Consider the following 21,999-nt stretch of genomic DNA (forward strand, 5'->3'; position numbering starts at 1 on the left):
CATGGTACTCTCACAAACACCAGGAATTCTGGAAATCAAAAAGCACAACAACAACCAGTGTCGTCAAAACATTTATTTCATACCTCGGACGTGATCAAATAAAGAAAGGAAAGTATGAACGGATCTATTTTCCCCCGACCGGGTGACAAGGAGAGTCAAATAATCTGCGCTACATTTTGAGCACCGGCAAAAACAAGGTACAGTGAACGCAGCACGATAAGCGTCTCTTTAACCAAGCCTTCTTCGAAGCAGAGCCGGGCGCTGTTTGCACTTTGGGCGACATGTGGGGGGCAAGTCTGCAGGCTGGAGCCCACAGCAAGATGATCGGACGCTGAACCAAGCATTTTCTAGCACTGCGCGGATCTACCGTACATATTGTTTTTAATATTGCATATGCAAAACTAAGTGAAAGTTGGATTATTGAGAAGAAACCTGCAAGTCCGGACTGGCCAAGAGTGGAATTTTGGGTTGTGGTATCAGCAGTATCGGACAGGTTGGATATTATCCGTGGAATAAACCACATCTTCACTTCACTGCAACGAGGAGGTGAGTGCGAGTTTACTTTTGAACCTTTAAAGCCCTTAACTCAACCTAAACGTACTTTCAATGCTTCATGTCCACACTTGTTTTCACAAGCGTCTCATTAAAAAAAATGACACGGAACTTTAAATCACGTCATTGTTTGGGTAGTAAAAAAAAAAAAAAGTCAATATTGACATATGATTAGTATAAGTAACCAGAAAGTCTTTGGAAGTTGGGCACTCGGCCTGCAGTTGGTTTAACCTCCAGTGTGGTAAATGTGGCGAGAATGTCCCCATAATTCATCAACTTTTATATACGTAACGTACCTGTTTCTGTGGGCTGACTTCAACAATGGCGGTTGGTCAGCAGGCAGGTGTGTAGTTGGGCTGTCTGCGGGCGCACTAACACTTTTAAAAGATGAGGCGCGTTCACACGGAGAATTACGGTACAACGCAGTCCACCGGTGAGGCTGAAGTCAGCCTCCAATTCAGACTTGTTGGGCAAATTAAGGCCCGGGGGCCTCATGTGGCCCGTTAAGCTTTTCAATCTGGTACACCGGACATTCCCAAATATATTTTTTTAGATCTTTAAGTTTGAAAGTGTAGCTGCCGTTATGATGTGCGGTGATGTTTTCAAATGACCGTAAGTTTTGAACTATACAAAGTATTTCAATGGTTGGAATCTGCACTGTTGCATGATATACTAGTTACTATGGTAATGTAATTAGTTACTATGGTAATGTAATTAGTTACTATGGTAATGTAACTAATTACATTACCATATCATGCATTACATACTTTACACTACCTTTTGAACTATATTAATTTATATTATTGTGTTGTCAAATTGGTACTTTCTTTTCATGTCATTGCCTGAAATAAATAAATAAATGAAAAAAAAATGTAATTAGTTATTGTAGTAATCTAATTAGTTACTATTAGAGATTTCCGATAATATTGGACTGCCGATATTATCGGCCGATAAATGCTTTAAAATGTAATATCGGAAATTATCGGTATCGGTTTCAAAAAGTAAAATGTATGACTTTTTAAAACGGCGCTGCACGGAGTGGTACACGGACGTAGGGAGAAGTACAGAGCGCCAGTAAACCTTAAAGGCACTGCCTTTGCGTGCCGGCCCAATCATAATAATATCTACGGCTTTTCACACACACAAGTGAATTCAAGGCATACTTGGTCAACAGCCATACAGGTCACACTGAGGGTGGCCGTATGAACAACTTTAACACTGTTACAAATATGCGCCACACTGTGAACCCACACCAAAGAAGAATGACAAACACATTTCGGGAAAACATCCGCACCGTAACACAACATAAACACAACAGAACAAATACCCAGAACCCCTTGCAGCACTAACTCTTCCGGGACGCTACAATATACACCCCCCCGCTACCCCCCCCCCCCCCCTCCCACTTCAACCTCGCCCCCCCAACCCCGCCCACCTCAACCTTCTCATGCTCTCTCAGGGAGAGCATGTCCCAAATTCCAAGCTGCTGTTTTGAGGCATGTTAAAAAAAAATAATGCACTTTTTGACTTCAAAAATAAATTTGGCAGTGCCATGTTGGCATTTTTTTCCATAACTTGAGTTGATTTATTTTGGAAAACTTTGTTACATTGTTTAATGCATCCAGCGGGGCATCACCACAAAATTAGGCATAATAATGTGTTAATTCCACGACTGTATATATCGGTATCCGTTGATATCGGTAATTAAGAGTTGGACAATATCGGATATCGGCAAAAAAGACATTATCGGACATCTCTAGTTACTATGGTAATATAATTAGTTACCATGGTAATGTAATTAGTTACTATGTGTAACAATGATGAGACTTTTTCCACTGTTCTCAGCTTTATTTCTTTTCCTTCCGACCTGCGGGCGACAATCGGACAATGTCGGTATCCGGGTCTTTCTTTGGCTTACGCCTTCAGCCATGTAAAATTTGTCTGTTCACATATACATCTTTAACAATTTACAATGAAAATGACAGATACAAGCGGTCTGTAAAATATGAAATGTACATTCAAAGCGCCATTCCGTGGCAGAACAAAACACAGCATTTGCTACGGTTAAAACCTTAGAAAGGCCCTGCGATGAGGCGGCGACTTGTCCACGGTGTAGCCCACCTACAGCCCGAATGCAGCTGAGATAGGCTCCAGTGACCCTGAAAAGGACAAGCAGTAGAAAATGGATGGATGGAAAATAAAATAAAACCACAAACCTGCGGGCGACAATCAGACAATGTCGGTATCCCGTCTTTCTTTGGCTTAGGCCAAACACACAGAATAACACTCATTACCTACGCACGTAAGCACGCACGCACACGCACACACTGAACCAGTCTCATACAACAAAGAGCAGCCGGTTGGCGCCAATATTAGCAATGTTAAATATTACCTGGAATCCGAACTTAAAACTAGAGGACAACACAGGTGAACATATTCTTTTTTTTTTTTTCATTTAATTTTTATTGACATCCAGCATCAGACATTCCTATCCATTACATCATATTTACATACATCATATATCTGTTGTCTGCCCTAAATGTCAAAATATTTGTTGTTTACATCCCAACCATACCCCCCAAAAAAGAAAGAAACAGTAAAAAAACAAAGTAGTATCTACAAATACATCAATTAAATAAACAAAACATAAATAATAATACATTAATAATAATCAGAAATAAAATAATATAAACATATATATATATATATATATATACATATATATATATATATATATATATATATATATATATATATATATATATATATATATATATATATATACATACACACACATATAGGGAGTAATCCTTTTTTTTTTTAAGCAGTACAATCACTAATTCGAAAAATTAGGCTGATGGGACGTGACATACCGTATTTTCCGCACTATAAGGCGCACCTAAAAACCACAATTTTTCTCAAAAGCTGACAGTGCGCCTAATAACCCGGTGCGCTTTATTACGATTCATTTTCATAAAGTTTCGGTCTCGCAACTTCGGTAAACAGCCGCCATCTTTTTTCCCGGTAGAACAGGAAGCGCTTCTTCTTCTACGCAAGCAACCGCCAAGGAAAGCACCCGCCCCCATAGAACAGGAAGCGCTTCACCCGCCCCCGGAAGAAGAAGAAAAAACGCGCGGATATCACCGTACGTTTCATTTCCTGTTTACATCTGTAAAGACCACAAAATGGCTCCTACTACGCGACAAGGATCCGGATCATAAAAAGACGCAATCTCTCCATCCGCACACGGATTACTACCGTATTTCACAGCAACTGATATTCCTGTGAACTGCACTGTGGAACGGGAGCACGTACGGTGAATATTCGCACCACAGGGAATGAGGAGTCATCCTTCACTGTGGTTCTAGCTTGCCATGCTAACTTCCACCCATCCAAAAGAGACCTTTCCAGCCGGCGTCATCATAAAAGCTAACTCGAAGGGATGGATGGATGAAGAAAAGATGAGCGAGTGGTTAAGGGAAGTTTACGCGAAGAGGCCGGGTGGCTTTTTTCACACAGCTCCGAAGGCGAACACACCTTCACTAAGACGGGCAGATAGCGCCGGTCGACATACGCCAACATCTGCCAGTGGATCGTAAATGCCTGGGCAGATAGTTTCGGTCACAACTGTGGTCCGAGCTTTCCGGAAGGCAGGATTCACAGAACTGCTGCACAACAACAGCGACACTGACTCCCGATGACTTCTACGAGACGGAACCGGCCATTTTTGGATCCCACGCTTGCGCAACTTTTCAATTCGGACACCGAAGACGAAGAATTCGAAGGATTTACGAATGAAGAATAACTTCAGAAGGTGAGCGCTATGTTTATTTTGTGTGTTGTGACATTAACGTTCGAGCAACATTATGTTGCTATTTATTGCTCTACACCATTTTGAATTTTACTATGTTTGTGATTGCACATTTGCGTACATTTTGGGACAGAGTTGTTAGAACGCTGGTTTTCAATATATTATTAAAGTTTGACTGAACTATCTGACTGTTTTTTTGACATTCACTTTAGCGCAGCGTTTTTTTGACATTCACTTTAGCGCAGCGTAGGCGCGGCTTTTAGTCCGGGGCGGCTTATTGGTGGACAAAATTATGAAATATGTAATTCATAGAAGGTGCGGCTAATAATCCGGTGCGCCTTATAGTGCGGAAAATACGGTAATTGACCCAGTTTTCCCAGTATGAAGTAAATTTCTCCAATTTATATTTAATAAAGGCAGTTATCTTCTCCAATTTATATATGTCAATTGTGATTTCCATCCATTGCTTCAAAGTTGGGCTCTCCTGGGATATCCATTTCCAAGTAATGGCCTTTTTACAAGCCACCAGTTGGATATTCATTAAGTGTTTATCTTTCTTCAGCCAGTCCTGAGGTACATGTCCAAAAAACAAAGTTTTACGTATATATATATATATATATATATATATATATATATATATATATATATATATATATATATATATATATATATATATATATATATATATATATATATATATATATATATATATATATATATATATATATAGATATACTGGCAAAAGTGATTGCCCAAGCCTGATCCAATTTATTTTATTATATATATATATATATATATATATATATATATATATATATATATATATATATATATATATATATATATATATATAAATAAGAGAAATACTTGAATTACAGTGTTCATTTATTTACACATATACACACACATAACACTCATCTACTCATTGTTGAGTTAAGGGTTGAATTGTCCATCCTTGTTCTATTCTCTGTCACTATTTTTCTAACCATGCTGAACACCCTCTCTAATGATGCATTCTGCTTCGTCTCCTTGTTGTGTGCGCAGTTGTGCACTGCACTCTCTAAAAGCCGTAGATGTTATTGTCACATATGCATGTACAGTAGATGGCAGTATTGTCCTGTTTAAGAGTGTCACAACATTGCTGTTTACGGCAGACAAACTGCTTTACGGTAGACGAAAACGTGACTGCTGTTGTTGTGTGTTGTTACCGCGCTGGGAGGACGTTAATGAAACTGCCTAACAATAAACCCACATAAGAAACCAAGAACTCGCCCTCGATCATTCTACAGTTATAACGTGATTGGGCAGGCACGCGTTTTTATTGTGGGAAAGCAGAGGTGAAAACAGGCTGTCGACACGTCACTCAGGTCCGCCTGAATTTTGGGAGATTTTCGGGAGAAAATTTGTCCCGGGAGGTTTTCGGGAGAGGCGCTGAATTTCGGGAGTCTCCCGGAAAATCCGGGAGGGTTGGCAAGTATGTTTTTATGTCTCTGTGAGAAGGAGAGACAACAAAGAGTGGGAAGCGCATGTAGTGTAATGCCCGCAGCTAAAAGCAACTGTGTGAGAACATATACTCTAATATCAGGATTCAGTCATTTTCTATATCGCACAGAGACAAACCCGCGCTATATCGAGTATATCGATATATATTGCCCAGCCATACTGTAAGGTCAAAATAAATTGCACGATTAATCTAAGTGTGTACATGATTATTGTGATCATTTATTTGTGATTAATTACATGATTTAACTTGTTAATTTTGACAGCCCCAATAGTCATCCTGAATGGTGAAAAGTGTTGCGGCCTTGTTTTGTTCTCTGACAGCTGGCCTGCAGGGAACATATGGTATCAGAACCTTTTGCCACGACACCCCTTCCAAGCAAACAAACACTTGTTAACGAGCGTGTTGACTTGACTATGACATGTTGTCCGGGATGTAATTAACACGTGAGGACAGGCAACCCCTCAAAGCGGATGATGCTGCTACAGTAGGTGTTGATTGCTTGCAAATGCATCTTGTTTGGATTACACTTCATCCAGATGTAGGTTTAAGTGTATTTTGATCAAATTACGGGTTGGTCAGACTATATTAGCTACTTTGACCTATGTTTTGAGGGCTTAAATGACAGCAACGGTCTTCCATGGCCTTTTTCGATAAATCTATGTAGTATTTCTGCAGGCATTGATTGCCTGTGTACGTGTAGCGTCACCCCAAAGGAGATCAAAATAGATGCTATTGGGAAACACACCACGGACTCAGCGTGTGAACTGTGATTTGCCCAGCGGGGGTCTTGGTCTCCTCCGCTGCTATGGCCAGATTAAATACTCAATTTAATTATGTCACCAAGCATTAACTCACTAACCTTATCAGTGTGGTCTGCCTACTTAATGGGGCTCTCTGAGCCAGCAGATGCAACAAGATTACAGACAATATGCTCATGTTTATGATGTACAGCAGTGTTTTTCAACCTTTTTTGAGCCAAAATCCGGAGGGACACCACCAGCAGAAATCGTTAAACGAAACTCAGTTGAGTTTGAGTTTATTTCGGACATGCAATCATACAACATGATACATCACAATCTCCAGTTTCTCTTTTCAACATGTTGGAAAAGGAGTAGGAAGAAGCAGAGCTTATTTAATCCAACCCCTTTTCTTTTACATAACAGTTGCTAAAACTTTTGTTCACTTCCTGTTCTCAATTTATTCACAATATACTCCATAAGTAATCACAATAAAAATAAGTAAATAAATAATAATTGGTGAAGTAAGTTACATTTCATATGTTGAGATAAGTAAGATTATTTTGTGAGTGAAAGAATGAAAGAATGGATGAGTTAAATACATTCAGAATGTTTATCATGGTTCTTCTTCTTTATACTTTGTAAACACTTTAAGTTTGAAGAGTTTCTTGAAGTGGATCATATTAGTACATTGTTTGATTCCATAATTTAATTCCACATACTGATATACTGAAGGTCTTAAGTGTTGTACGTGCATACAAATGTTTTAAATTACATTTCTCTCTAAGATTATATTTCTCCTCTTTTTTTGAGAAGAATTGTTGTATATTCTTGTTTGCAAATTCACTATGTCGTAGAATTTCAGTATCTTTGATTCAATAAATAAAGGATTTGTGTGTTCTCTATATCCAACATTATGTATTATTCTAACTGATCTTTTTTGTAACACCGTTAATGAATGAAGTGTACTTTTGTAATTATTTCCCCATATTTCTACACAGTAACTCAGATATGGTAACACTAGTGAGCAGTAGAGAATATGAAGTGATTTTTTGTCTAGAACATGTTTTGCTTTATTCATTATTGACGTGTTTCTTGCTACTTTATGTTGTATATTTTTTACGTGAGATTTCCAGTTCAATTTATCATCAATCATTATACCTAGAAATTTGGTTTCATTTACTCTTTCAATTTCTATTCCGTCTATTTGTATTAAGGTTTGGCTTTCTCTTCTACTGTTACCAAATAGCATTATTTTAGTTTTACTGAGATTCAACGATAGTCTGTTTTTGTCAAACCATCTTTTTAATTTGTTAATTTCTTCTGTTATTATTTGTAGTATCTTCTGTGTGTTCTCTCCTGAACAAAACCCTGTTGTATCATCCGCAGATAATACTAACTTTAAATCTTTTGTAACTTTACAAGTGTCATTTATATATAGATTGAATAATTTAGGTCCTAGTATTGATCCCTGAGGTACACCACAGGATATATTTAGCGTTGTAGACGTGTGTTCGCCTAGCTTCACGTAATGTTTCCTGTTCATTAGATAACTTCTTATCCAGTTTAAGACTAACCCTCTGATGCCATATCGTTCTAGTTTTTTGATTAAAATATTGTGATTAATTGTGTCAAATGCTTTAGTTAGATCCATAAAAACTGCTGCCGCACATTTTTTTATTATCTATAGCATTGGTAATTTCTTCTGTAATTTCAATTAAAGCCATCGAAGTTGAAACATTAGCTCTGTATCCATATTGATTTTCTTCGAGTATTCTATTTTTATTTATGAAACTCTCTAATCTGTTATTGAACAGTTTTTCAATGATTTTAGAAAATTGTGGAAGTAAGGAAACAGGTCTATAATTTGTAAATTGATGTTTGTCGCCAGTCTTGTAAATTGGTGCAACTTTAGCTATTTTCATTTTGTTTGGAAATTTACCTGTTTGAAATGATAGGTTACTAATATACATTAATGGTCCTGAGATCTCTTCAATAACCTTTTTTATCGTTTTCATATCAATTTCGTTACAATCAGTTGAAGTCTTAGATTTACATTTTTTTACAATTGTAACTATTTCCTCCTGTGTCACATTACTGAGGAACATGGAGTTGGGATTTCGCTCTATGGTATCATTATAGTCCTCAATTGAAACTGGGTCTGGAATCCTTTCTTCCAATTTTGGTCCAATATTTACAAAATAATTATTGAAGCTTTCAACTACTTCCTTTATGTTGTCATTTTTTTTATTTCCGTCTAAGAAGTATTGAGGGTAGTCCCTCTTAGTGCCATTTTTAATAATGCTATTGAGGATGCCCCATGTTGCTCTCATATTAGTTTTGTTCCTGTCCAATAATTCACTGTAATATTCTTTTCTACATAATCGTAGTATGTATGTTAACTTGTTTTTATACTTTTTGTACTTAATTTCTGCCTCTGTAGTTCTTTGTGCTATAAATTTCCTATATAGTGTATTCTTCTTCTTACAAGCATTTTTTAATCCTTTTGTCATCCATGGTTGATTATTCTTTCTCTGCTTTCTACTGAGTTGTATCCATGGACAATGTTTGTCATAAAGTATTATGAACTTGTTTAAGAAATGTTCATATGCTTCATCAACCTCATTTTCATTGTACACATTGTCCCAATCTTGCTTTTGTAGCTCAAATTTGAAAGCAATCATCCTCCTCTCTGTGCACAGTCTTCGAAATGTCCTTTTGTCTTCTATGTTCTTCTTGTAGTTTCCATCATATATTGTAAAAACTGGCAGATGATCACTAACATCGAACAAACTGGCAGATGATCACTAACAGTTGACAGTAAAAAGTTGTTGTCGCAATTTTCGGATATGAATTCAAACCATAACCATAACAAAGCATGCATCACTATAGCACTTGTCTCAAAGTAGGTCTACTGTCACGACCTGTCACATCCCGCCGTGACTTATTTTGAGTTTTTCGGTGTTTTCCTGTGTGTGGTGTTTTAGTTCTTGTCTTGCGCTCCTATTTTGCTGTTGATTGTCATGTCGTGCACGGATGTACCTTGTGGACGCCATCTGCTCCACACGCAGTAAGTCTTTGCTGTCGTCCAGCATTCTGTTTTTGTTTACTTTGTAGCCAGTTCAGTTTTAGTTTCGTTCTGCATAGCTTTCCCTAAACTTCAATGCCTTTTCTTAGGGGCACTCACCTTTTGTTTATTTTTGGTTTAAGCATTAGATACCTTTTTACCTGCACACTGCCTCCCGCTGTTTTTGACATCTACAAAGCAATTAGCTACCGGCTGCCACCATATGAAAGAGTATTACACGGTTACTCCGCCGAGCTCTAGGCAGCATCGACACTCAACAACAACACATCTAGGACTATAATTACCGTATTTTTCGGAGTATAAATCGCTCCGGAGTATAAGTCGCACCGGCCGAAAATGCATAATAAAGAAGGAAAAAAACATAAAGAAGTCGCACTGGAGTATAAGTTGCATTTTTTGGGGAAATTTATTTGATAAAACCCAACACCAAGAATAGACATTTGAAAGGCAATTTAAAATAAATAAAGAATAGTGAACAACAGGCTGAATAAGTGTACGTTATATGAGGCATAAATAACCAACTGAGAACGTGCCTGGTATGTTAACGTAACATATTATGGTAAGAGTCAGTCAAATATCTATAATCAATCAATGGCAATCAATGTTTATTTATATAGCCCTAAATCACAAGTGTCTCAAAGGGCTGCACAAGCCACAACGACATCCTCGGTACAGAGCCCACATAAGGGCAAGGGAAAAACTCACCCCAGTGGGACGTCGATGTGAATGACTATGAGAAACCTTGGAGAGGACCGCATATGTAGAACATATAGAACATGCTATACGTTTACCAAACAATCTGTCACTCCTAATCGCTAAATCCCATGAAATCTTATACATCTAGTCTCTTACGTGAATGAGCTAAATATTTGATATTTTACGGTAATGTGTTAATAATTTCACACATAAGTCTCTCCAGAGTATAAGTCGCACCCCCGGCCAAACTATGAAAAAACTGCGACTTATAGTCCGAAAAATACGGTACTGGTTTGCAAAAAATATTTTTAACCCAAATAGGTGAAATTAGATAATCTCCCATGGCACACCAGACTGTGTCTCACGGCACACTAGTGTGCCGCGGCACAGTGGTTGAAAAACACTGATGTACAGTATGTACACAGTTCATTAGTGGTGTGATGGTTCGCTATAACCTTAGTTTCAAGGTCACAGTTTGGTTCATTTTGGGTACAGGAACCATACAAAATGCACGTAGTGGATATTATCTGGTCACTTCCACACCTCACTCTTCCTGGTGTTATGAGAATTCGGTACACCTCCAAACCAAAGACTGTACCAAAAAATGGTATGGTATGGTCTTTATTGTCATTGCACAAGTATGCATCCATTTAGCTTTGCATTCCTAGTAGGGTTGTCACGATACCAGAATTTCAGTAGCCATCAATACGGGATCATAGGATTTCCGTGATTTTGATACTTATTCGTACTTATTGCTGGACGTTATATTGTCCCACAAATTATTGCCGATACACAATGTTATTGTCAACATTATTTTGTGACCAAATTAAGTACTATCCATCCATCCATTAATTTTCTACCGCTTGTCCCGTTCGGTACTAATGGAATCATAATATATAATAATTAGGGATGTCCGATAATATCAGACTGCCGATATTATCGGCCGATAAATGCTTTAAAATGTAATATCGGAAATTATCGGTATCGGTTTAAAAATTATCGGTATCTGTTTCAAAAAGTAAAATTTATGACTTTTTAAAACGCCACTGTGTACACGGACGTAGGGAGAAGTACAGAGCGCCAATAAACCTTAAAGGCGCTGCCTTTGCGTGCCGGCCCAGTCACATAATATCTACGGCTTTTCACACACACAAGTGAATGCCACGCATACTTGGTCAACAGCCATACAGGTCACACTGAGGGTGGCCGTATAAACAACTTTAACACTGTTACAAATATGCGCCACACTGTGAACCCGCACCAAACAAGAATGACAAACACATTTCAGGAGAACATCCGCACCGTAACACAACATAAACACAACAGAACAAATACCCAGAACCCCTTGCAGCACTAACTCTTCCGGGACGCTACAATATACACCCCCCGCTACTCCCTACCCTCTCCCCCCCACCTCACCCCCTCCCCCGCCCACCTCAACCTCCTCATGCTTTCTCAGGGAGAGCATGTCCCAAATTCCAATCTGCTGTTTTGAGGCATGTTAAAAAAAGTGTCGTGTTGGCATTTTTTTCCCATAACTTGAGTTGATTTATTTTGGAAAACCTTGTTACATTGTTTAATGCATCCAGCGGGGCGTCACAACAAAATTAGGCATAATAATGTGTTAATTCCACGACTGTATATATCGGTATTGGTTGCTATCGGAATCAGTAATTAAGAGTTGGACAATATTGGAATGTCTGATATCGGCAAAAAGCCATTATCGGACATCTCTAATAATAATAATAATGCAATAATAATATGGGCTGCTTGCACTGCAGCAGACCCATAATTATCAATTTAAAAGAATATACATGTACACAAATTATTACATCATTGTATAATTGTTTACCATTGTACTGTAATTGGAAGGTAAATAACTTGTAGCTATCCCGAATAAATAAACTAACAAAACAATAAAATGGACTTTCATCTCTGTGAGCAAAAATGTACTTAAATAAATGTTGAACATTTGAAAGTGCGTAGGGCGTTGTCTTTTGTTGTTGTCGTTGTTTCTCGCTCTTTCGTCCATGTTGATGGGCTCATATTGCCTATCCGGTTTGAAGCCGAAATATTCCCACAACGGGACATTTGGCTTTGTAATCATATTTTTCCTCTTAATTTTGGTTACTTTGTGGCACTTATCACTAGCGAGTTGGTAGCCGGTGATCGTAAATCCTGTGTGTTTGTGCAGTCCCACGCTCAGGGCCGGCCCGTGGCATAGGCCGTATAGGCAAATGCTAAGGGCGCCGTCCATCAGGGGGCGCCACGCCAGTGCCACAAATGTTGGAGAAAAAAAAAAAAAAAAAGTTGGTACTATTATTTCTAAATACAAAAAATAATCCCACGTTAATTAAAATGCAAAGTAAAGCCTATTTAATAGAAATATTATTTGTTACAACATTACGTCCCCCCCCCTCCTCCCCTCGCACGGTGCGCCCCCTCCCTTCCCGTATCATGACTCTTTTTGGACGTCACCACATCAAAAAATCAACACAAGATGTCAAAACGGCCAAAACTGTCAGGTGCCCAGGGAAGAAAAAAGAGAAAAGAAGAGGAGGAGAAACGAGAAAAGACAGAGGTAGCAGGTAGGTAACGTTAGCCTACCGTATTTTCCGCACTATAAGCCGCCCCGGGTTATTAGCCGCACCTTCAATGAATGGCATATTTCAAAACTTTGTCCACCTATAAGCCGCCCCGGACTATAAGCCGCGCCTACGCTGCGCTAAAGGGAATGTCAAAAAAACAGTCAGATAGGTCAGTCAAACTTTAATAATATATTAAAAACCAGCGTTCTAACAACTCTGTCCCAAAATGTACGCAAATGTGCAATCACAAACATAGTAAAATTCAAAATAGTGCAGAGCAATAGCAACATAATGTTGCTCGAACGTTAATGTCACAACACACAAAATAAACATAGCGCTCACTTTCTGAAGTTATTCTTCATTCGTAAATCCTTCGAATTCTTCGTCTTCGGTGTCCGAATTGAAAAGTTGGGCAAATGTGGGATCCAAAATGGCCGGTTCCGTCTCGTCGAAGTCATCGGAGTCAGTGTCACTGTTGTCCAGCAGTTCTGTGAATCCTGCCTTCCGGAAAGCTCGGACCACAGTTGTGACCGAAATATCTGCCCAGGCATTTAGGATCCACTGGCAGATGTTGGCGTATGTCGTCCGGCGCTGTCTGCCTGTCTTAGTGAAGGTGTGTTCGCCTTCTGTCATCCATTGTTCCCACGCCGTTCGCAGTCGTGATTTGAATGCCCTGTTGACACCAATATCTAGCGGCTGGAGGTCTTTTGTCAATCCACCCGGAATGACGGCGAGTATTGAATTAAGCGCGTAAGCGTGTCTCTTAATGTGATGTTATGAGCTAGCAAATATAACAACTACACTACCCAGCATGCAACGATAGTGACGAGCATGCGCGGTAGCCCTGAGAAGCGTTGTTGTATGTGCTGGCAGTTAGAATGTGGTTATGAGCACGCTGTGAGTAAACGTTGAGAACTCAGTTAACACGCCTCGTCTGCATTATTTATAATTAGACAGACAACACACTTAATAGGAGCCATTTTGGGGTCTTTACATAAACACACAAATGGAAATGAAACGTCACATATACCAGCATGCACCGCGCGCTTCTTCGTCATCCACTGTTCCCACGCAGTTAGCAGTCTAGCTTCGAATGCCCTGTTGACACCAATATCTAGCGGCTGGAGGTCTTTTGTCAATCCACCCGGAATGACGGCGAGTATTGAATTAAGCGCGTAAGCGTGTCTCTTAATGTGATGTTATGAGCTAGCAAATATAACAACTACACTACCCAGCATGCAACGATAGTGACGAGCATGCGCGGTAGCCCTGAGAAGCGTTGTATGCTGGGAGTTAGAATGTGGTTATGAGCACGCTGTGAGTAAACTTTGAGAACTCAGTTAACACGCCTCGTCTGCATTATTTATAATTAGACAGACAACACACTTAATAGGAGCCATTTTGGGGTCTTTACATAAACACACAAATGGAAATGGAACGTCACATATCCCAGCATGCACCGCGCGCTTCTTCTACGGGGAAAAAAGATGGCGGCTGTTTACCGTAGTTGCGAGACCTAAACTTTATGAAAATTAATATTAATATTAACCCATATATAAGGCACACCGGATTATAAGGCGCACTGTCAGCTTTTGAGAAAATTTGTGGTTTTTAGGTGCGCCTTATAGTGCGAAAAATACGGTACATGAAATTATTTGTCTGTTACAGAATGTGATAGTAACCTGGCTTTTTAGCATTAAGCTAATGTTACATGATTCGGCAATTGCTAATCAATAAATAGCTAGTTCTGTTTTAACGTCGGGTTAATATTGTGGAGGGGGCTAAATTGTTATGGAAAATAATAATGTAACGTTAGGTAATTACAGTACTCCCACCTTACATTCCTCAGGGACATTTGTATTACCGTATTTTCCGCACTATAAGGCGCACCGGATTATTAGCCGCACCTTCTATGAATTACATATTTCATAATTTTGTCCACCAATAAGCCGCCCCGGACTAAAAGCCGCGCCTACGCTGCGCTAAAGTGAATGTCAAAAAAACGCTGCGCTAAAGTGAATGTCAAAAAAACAGTCAGATAGTTCAGTCAAACTTTAATAATATATTGAAAACCAGCGTTCTAACAACTCTGTCCCAAAATGTACGCAAATGTGCAATCACAAACATAGTAAAATTCAAAATGGTGTAGAGCAATAAATAGCAACATAATGTTGCTCGAACGTTAATGTCACAACACACAAAATAAACATAGCGCTCACCTTCTGAAGTTATTCTTCATTCGTAAATCCTTCGAATTCTTCGTCTTCGGTGTCCGAATTGAAAAGTTGCGCAAGCGTGGGATCCAAAATGGCCGGTTCCGTCTCGTAGAAGTCATCGGGAGTCAGTGTCGCTGTTGTTCTGTGAATCCTGCCTTCCGGAAAGCTCGGACCACAGTTGTGACCGAAATATCTGCCCAAGCATTTACGATCCACTGGCAAATGTTGGCGTATGTCGTCCGAGGCTGTCTGCCCGTCTTAGTGAAGGTGTGTTCGCCTTCGGAGCTGTGTGAAAAAAGCCACCCGGCCTCTTCGCGTAAACTTCCCTTAACCACTCGCTCATCTTTTCTTCATCCATCCATCCCTTCGAGTTAGCTTTTATGATGACGCCGGCTGGAAAGGTCTCTTTTGGCAAGGTCTTCCTTTTGAATATCACCATGAGTGGAAGTTAGCATGGCAAGCTAGAACCACAGTGAAGGATGACTTCTCATTCCCTGTGGAGCGAATATTCACCGTACGTGCTCCCGTTCCACAGTGCGGTTCAGTTGCTGTGAAATACGGTAGTAATCCGTGTGCGGATGGAGAGATTGCGTCTTTTTATGAACCGGATCGTTTAGTAGGAGCCATTTTGTGGTCTTTACAGATGTAAACAGGAAATGAAACGTACGGTGATATCCGCGCGTTTTTTCTTCTTCTTCCGGGGGCGGGTGAAGCGCTTCCTGTTCTATGGGGGCGGGTGAAGCGCTTCCTGTTCTATGGGGGCGGGTGCTTTCCTTGGCGGTTGCTTGCGTAGAAGAAGAAGCGCTTCCTGTTCTACCGGGAAAAAAGATGGCGGCTGTTTACCGAAGTTGCGAGACCGAAACTTTATGAAAATGAATCGTAATAAAGCGCACCGGGTTATTAGGCGCACTGTCAGCTTTTGAGAAAAATTGTGGTTTTTAGGTGCGCCTTATAGTGCGGAAAATACGGTAGATCTTTTAAGCAGGTGTTTTTTGTTTACATTGTTATTGCCTTCTGGTTAGCTAATGTTTGCCCTGCAGGTAATAGTCACTTTTCCACCCCTTTATATATTAGGTATAGTTGTAAGTAAAAAAAAAAAAGGTCAAAGACAAAGCTATTCGGGTTCTTGTGAGTATATACACTTCACTGCCGATGTGGGGGGGCGCCACCTAAAATCTTGCCCAGGGCGCCAGATTGGTTAGGGCCGGGCCTGCCCACGCTCCACTCACCGAGACAAATATTGTGGATGACTGAAAAGAGGGCTCACTGCGCTCAGTTAATTCTACTGTTGAATGAGACAAGACAATTATTTGATACCACGATGATATTGAATAACTAATAACTGTGCTATAACAATTTTCAGTATCAGCTGCCAAGAGATGACTATAATTACAATAAAATAAATAGCCTCCGAGGATATCAAAACAAACAATACTGTGCTTATAAATATGCTCCAAAAATAACAACAATAGTCAACTATTTTACATTAATAAGGAACAGCAGTGGTGTGGAGCCTTCAAGTATATACATGTACATCAATCAATTGTTTTTAATATTCTTTAAATATGATGGTAGTGTGAGGTCATCATGTCATTTGTAATTAAATAGGCTTATTAAAAGGCTAACACATCTCTTTAAAGACAAATGTTTGTGGGGGTTTTTCTCCAAATTTTTGATTTTTTTTTGTAATGGTATGTCTTTTTGCTCTATTTATCTATTTTGTTGTAAAATTTTGGGAAGACTATGTCTCCTGGATGGCCTAGGAACGCCTCGGGATCCCCCGAGAAGAGCTGGACGAAGTGGCTGGGGGAAAGAAAAGTCTGGGCTTCCCTGCTTAGGCTGCTGCCCCCGCGACTTGACCTCGGATAAACGGAAGAAGATGGATGGATGGATGGATGGATGGAATTTTATTTTTACAATAAGCCACAGACCCCCACCTCCTCCACCCCAAAAAGACCTGCTTAAAAAACATTGTTTTACATATTTCACTCGGAAGACAACATGTTACGAAACGACAGAAGAGTGTCTCTAAGCTGTATTTTTTTATTTTTGTTTAGCATTTATGGAAGTGATAAAGGTTGGCTTAAACACTTCCGGAGGTTTTCTGCACCCTGTGGTAACGCACACTCCCTGGGCTTGTGGTGGCGGATTTCCGCTTTCACTCGTGTGGTGAATACTCCCGTCACCGCTTGTATTTTAATTAGCGAATGAATGCATGATGCAAGATACTCTCTCACTTCCTTTTCTCGTTTCACTTTTAATGCGTACTGACAGAAGAATGCTGACCAAGTTGACATCCATAATGTACAGACTTTTTCACTGTGGAGGCCCTTGGTATCTCCTTCAGTATTAGACTGTTGCATCCATAGTGCAAGGTCCTTTCTACTCACAGACATAAGACTTTACAACGCACTTATGTGATTACAATACTTTTTTCTTAATGTGCCATAAAGATGTTAGTAGGGGTGTCAAAAAAAAAATCTTATTTTCGAAATAATTGTGATTCTTATTTGTAACGATTCCTAATTGATTTAAAAAAATCTATTTAATTTTTTTTTTATTTATCTGTACTGTCCAGCCACTCAGGCAAATAATATTGTTAATGTCGCTGCCCACATCTGCTGTATAGATGTACTTCAGAAAAGAGAAATGTTGGATACTTCTCATGTTTCCTTGTCTGTATTTGACTTTATCAAATGTTAAAAAAAAAAACAGTTTTCTTTTAAGTAATATAGACATTTATCAAAGCTGTTTACCGATTTTATGGATGGTACGCAGTGTTATTAAAAAAGTATTGATTTTGAATCGAGAATTGATTCTAAAGTTAAAGTACCAATGATTGTCACACACACACACACACTAGGTGTGGTGAAATTTGTCCTCTGAATTTGACCCATCACCCTTGTTCAGCCCCCTGGGAGGTGAGGGGAGCAGTGGGCAGCAGCGGTGGCCGCGCCCGGGAATCATTTTTGGTGATTTAACCCCCAATTCCAACCCTTGATGCTGAGTGCCAAGCAGGGAGGTAATGGGTCCCATTTTTATAGTCTTTGGTATGACTCGGCCGGGGTTTGAACTCACAACCTACCGATCTCATGGCGGACACTCTAACCACTAGGCCATACTTGCCAACCTTGAGACCTCCGATTTCGGGAGGTGGGGGTTGGGGGCATGGTCGGGGGTGGGGCAGGGCGTGGTTGAGGGCGTGGTTAAGAGGGGAGGAGTATATTGACAGCTAGAATGTATTTCATACATATATATATATATATATATATATATATATATACATCCTGAAAATATGCAAACAAAACTGTGTTTAGGTAATTGATACTTCAAACTTGCATAAATAAATATTAAGGAATATAATATAACTTGGCTTCTGAGAGCTTCAAAATGTAATTAATAAAATGCAAAAGTTGTTGATAAACAAGCACTTATTTTAATAATTAAATATGGTCATTTTAAATGAATTATTATGATCATTTAAAATTAATTATTTCAAATATGTTTATTTTAATGTATAATTCTATGGCTTGATGTAATAAGGAGTCAGAAAAAATGCAAATAAAAATACAATAAATTTTGATGTTTTTAGCAAAATATAGTAAAAATGTATGTAGTTTTTTGTTTTTTTAAATTAATAAATATATTTATTTTTAGGTAAAATAAACATAATAATACAATTTATCTCTAATCTGGATGATTTAGTTATTGTCACCCTGTTGTCCTCACTCAGGTCCGCATGGAGCTGGAGGGGGCGTGGCCTCCAGCTCCGGCTGAAAATCGGGAGATTTTCGGGAGAATATTTGTCCCGGGAGGTTTTCGGGAGAGGCGCTGAATTTCAGGAGTCTCCCGGAAAATTCGGGAGGGTTGGCAAGTATGCACTAGGCCACTGAGTAGGGTATTCGATTCTGAATCGTTACCCCCATGAATCGAATCGTGTGGTGCCCAAAGATTCACAGCCCTAGATATTAGTGTTTTTTGTTTCATTTGATCTTTTACCTATACATATTAGTGTCGATATGTGGTACTTATTACAATTTTTGGGGTTTTTCATTATGTCTATCCTGTCTGATCTTAGCAATGAAGTGGCAACACTTATATTTTCTGCTACGGCTGTCTCTAAAGAAGCGTACGATGCAGGTTTCCATTCATACTGCCACAGTTCCATTATAATTTGTTTATGAGCAGGGAGGAACTGACGGGTTTTATACCACTCCTTGGTATGATTCTGTCTACCAAATGTTTTATGCTGTGTGTGAATGCACAATTGTGAGCTTTGTTGATGTTATTGACTTATGTGGAGTGCTAATCAGGCATATTTGGTCAATGCATGACTGCAAGCTAATAGATGCTAACATGCTATTTAGGCTAGCTGTATGTACATATTGCATCATTATGCCTCATTTGTAAGTATATTTGAGCTCATTTAATATCTTTTACTTTTATTCTCTTTGTATATAATTTAGTTTTGCATGTCTGATAACACATTATATATATGTAATATTGGCTGCATTTCTGATAGTTGTTTGTGTGCCATGTTGTTCCAGACCACAGCAAAAGTTACCCAGCTGGCAAAGGTTGTAATAAATCCATTAGAAGAAGACAGCCTGACGTTTCCGTTAACTTGGACAAACAGATATATACTTTTGTCCATTCTAAGTTAGTAATTTCCAGGAGTTTTATCACCTTCTGAGAAGCCTTTGTTTTACTAATGATTTCCAATGTTGTGCAAATGTGTAGAATAATTATTAAAATGTCAACATTAAGATTTGCGTCAGCCTGCGACACATAGTCATTTTGATAGTAGGCTAATATAGCTAATATAGACACTTACGTCATGTGTTGCCTTCATTATAACACTTATATAAGACTTTTAAAGTAATTTTGATAGTAGGCTAATATAGGTAATATAGACACATCATGTGTTGTCTTCATTATAACACTTATATAAGAGTTTTAAAGTCATGTTGATAGTAGGTTATTATAGCTAATATAGACACTTACATTCATTTTAACCCTTATTTAAGGCTTTTCATTTTTTGCGGCTCCTGACAGATTTTTTTCTTTGTATTTTAGGTCCAATATGGCTCTTTCTACATTTGGTTTGCCGACCCTTGACCTAACCGGTAGCGCCAAATGTTTTTATGGCAGTCCAAATGAATTAATGGCTGGGAATACAAACACATGAAAGCATCAGAACACTGCACGTAATGCGTACCGTGTGGGAAATCGGTACGTCTCTGTACAAAACCAAAAATTATGTACCAATAGGGTTTTCTCAATACCAATATTTTGGTACCGGTACCAAAATGTATTTCAAAACTTTTTGATAGTTTTTCTAAATAAAGGGGACTACAAAAAATGGCATTATTGGCTTTATTTTAACAAAAAATCTTAGGGCACATTAAACATATGTGTATTATTGCAAGTTTGTCCTTAAATAAAATAGTGAACATACTAGACAACTTGTCTTTTAGTAATAAGTAAACAAACAAAGTTTGCTGACATATGCAGTAAAATTCTGTATCATTTTCCATTCTATTATTTTGTCAAAATGATAGTTTCCTCCGCCGGGTGGCGGGGCTCTCCCTTAGAGATAGGGTGAGAAGCTCTGCCATCCGGGAGGAGCTCAAAGTAAAGCCGCTGCTCCTCCACATCGAGAGGAGCCAGATGAGGTGGTTCGGGCATCTGGTCAGGATGCCACCCGAACGCCTCCCTAGGGAGGTGTTTAGGGCACGTCCGACCGGTAGGAGGCCGCGGGGAAGACCCAGGACACGTTGGGAAGACTATGTCTCCCGGCTGGCCTGGGAACGCCTCGGGGTCCCACGGGAAGAGCTGGACGAAGTGGCTGGGGAGAGGGAAGTCTGGGCTTCCCTGCTTAGGCTGCTGCCCCCGCGACCTGACCTCGGATAAGCGGAAGAAGATGGATGGATGGATGGATGGATAAAGGACAATCTGTAAAAAAGGATTATTTATCCACTTGTTCATTTACTGTTAATATCTGCTTATTTTCTGTTTCAACATGTTCTATATACACTTCTGTTAAAATGTAATAATCACGTATTCTTCTGTTGTTTGATACTGTACATTAGTTTTGGATGATACCACAAATTTAGGTATCGATCCGATACCAAGTAGTTACAGGATCATACATTGGTCATATTCAAAGTCCTCATGTGTCCAGGGACATATTTCCTGAGTTTATAAACATAATATGAATTAAAAAAAAACGAAAGATGATGTTGTGATGCCAAAAAATATAGATGTAATCATAGTAGTATGGACTAGATACGCTATTGTACTTAGTATCATTACAGTGGATGTCAGGTGTAGATCCACCCATGGCGTTTATTTACATTGTGACGCCGGTGAGCTACGGTGTGTAGTGAAGCATGTTTAGCTATTCCTCGTCCTGCAAGGATGATACTTGTAAGAAACGTACTTTATTTGTCGCCATGGAGGCGAGGATTAGTGATTTAGAAGTAGCTAAAACACTGCAGATTGCGGATGGATATTAGCCGCTAGCTAGCTAGCCATGTTTTAAAGCACCTCTTCTTGAGGGCGTTTCAGTGTTATAACTTCACCTTTATCGTTAGTTTTTAAGCCAAAATGCGTCTGTTCTCACTTTTTATGTCTACACACTGTGTCTGCTTGTAAGTACTCCGTGATTGTGCGCTGCCGAACATGCTCCTCTGCTCGTAAACCAGCAATGTCACAACGTGATGAGGACGCGCTGTCATTCCTGTAAAAAAAAATTAAAAAAAATGGCGAACCGGTCCTTTTCAAAACAGAGTATAGTACCGTTTT

At 39.2% G+C, this 21,999-nt stretch overlaps 1 protein-coding gene across 4 annotated transcripts in view; it reads left to right on the top strand.

Annotated features, from left to right (window-relative positions):
* Positions 1–284: 284 nt before the first annotated feature.
* plxnb1b (plexin b1b) overlaps positions 285–21,999 on the top strand; it is a 274,071-nt gene continuing 252,356 nt past the window's right edge. For all 4 annotated transcript variants that reach the window (XR_012050329.1, XM_061937833.2, XM_061937834.2 and 1 more), the window contains exon 1: positions 285–546. The gene's annotated coding sequence lies outside the window, so the exon portion shown is untranslated. The remainder of the gene's footprint in view (positions 547–21,999) is intronic.

Source organism: Nerophis lumbriciformis, linkage group LG03, assembly GCF_033978685.3.
Source record: "Nerophis lumbriciformis linkage group LG03, RoL_Nlum_v2.1, whole genome shotgun sequence".
Classification (NCBI taxonomy): Eukaryota; Metazoa; Chordata; class Actinopteri; order Syngnathiformes; family Syngnathidae; genus Nerophis; species Nerophis lumbriciformis.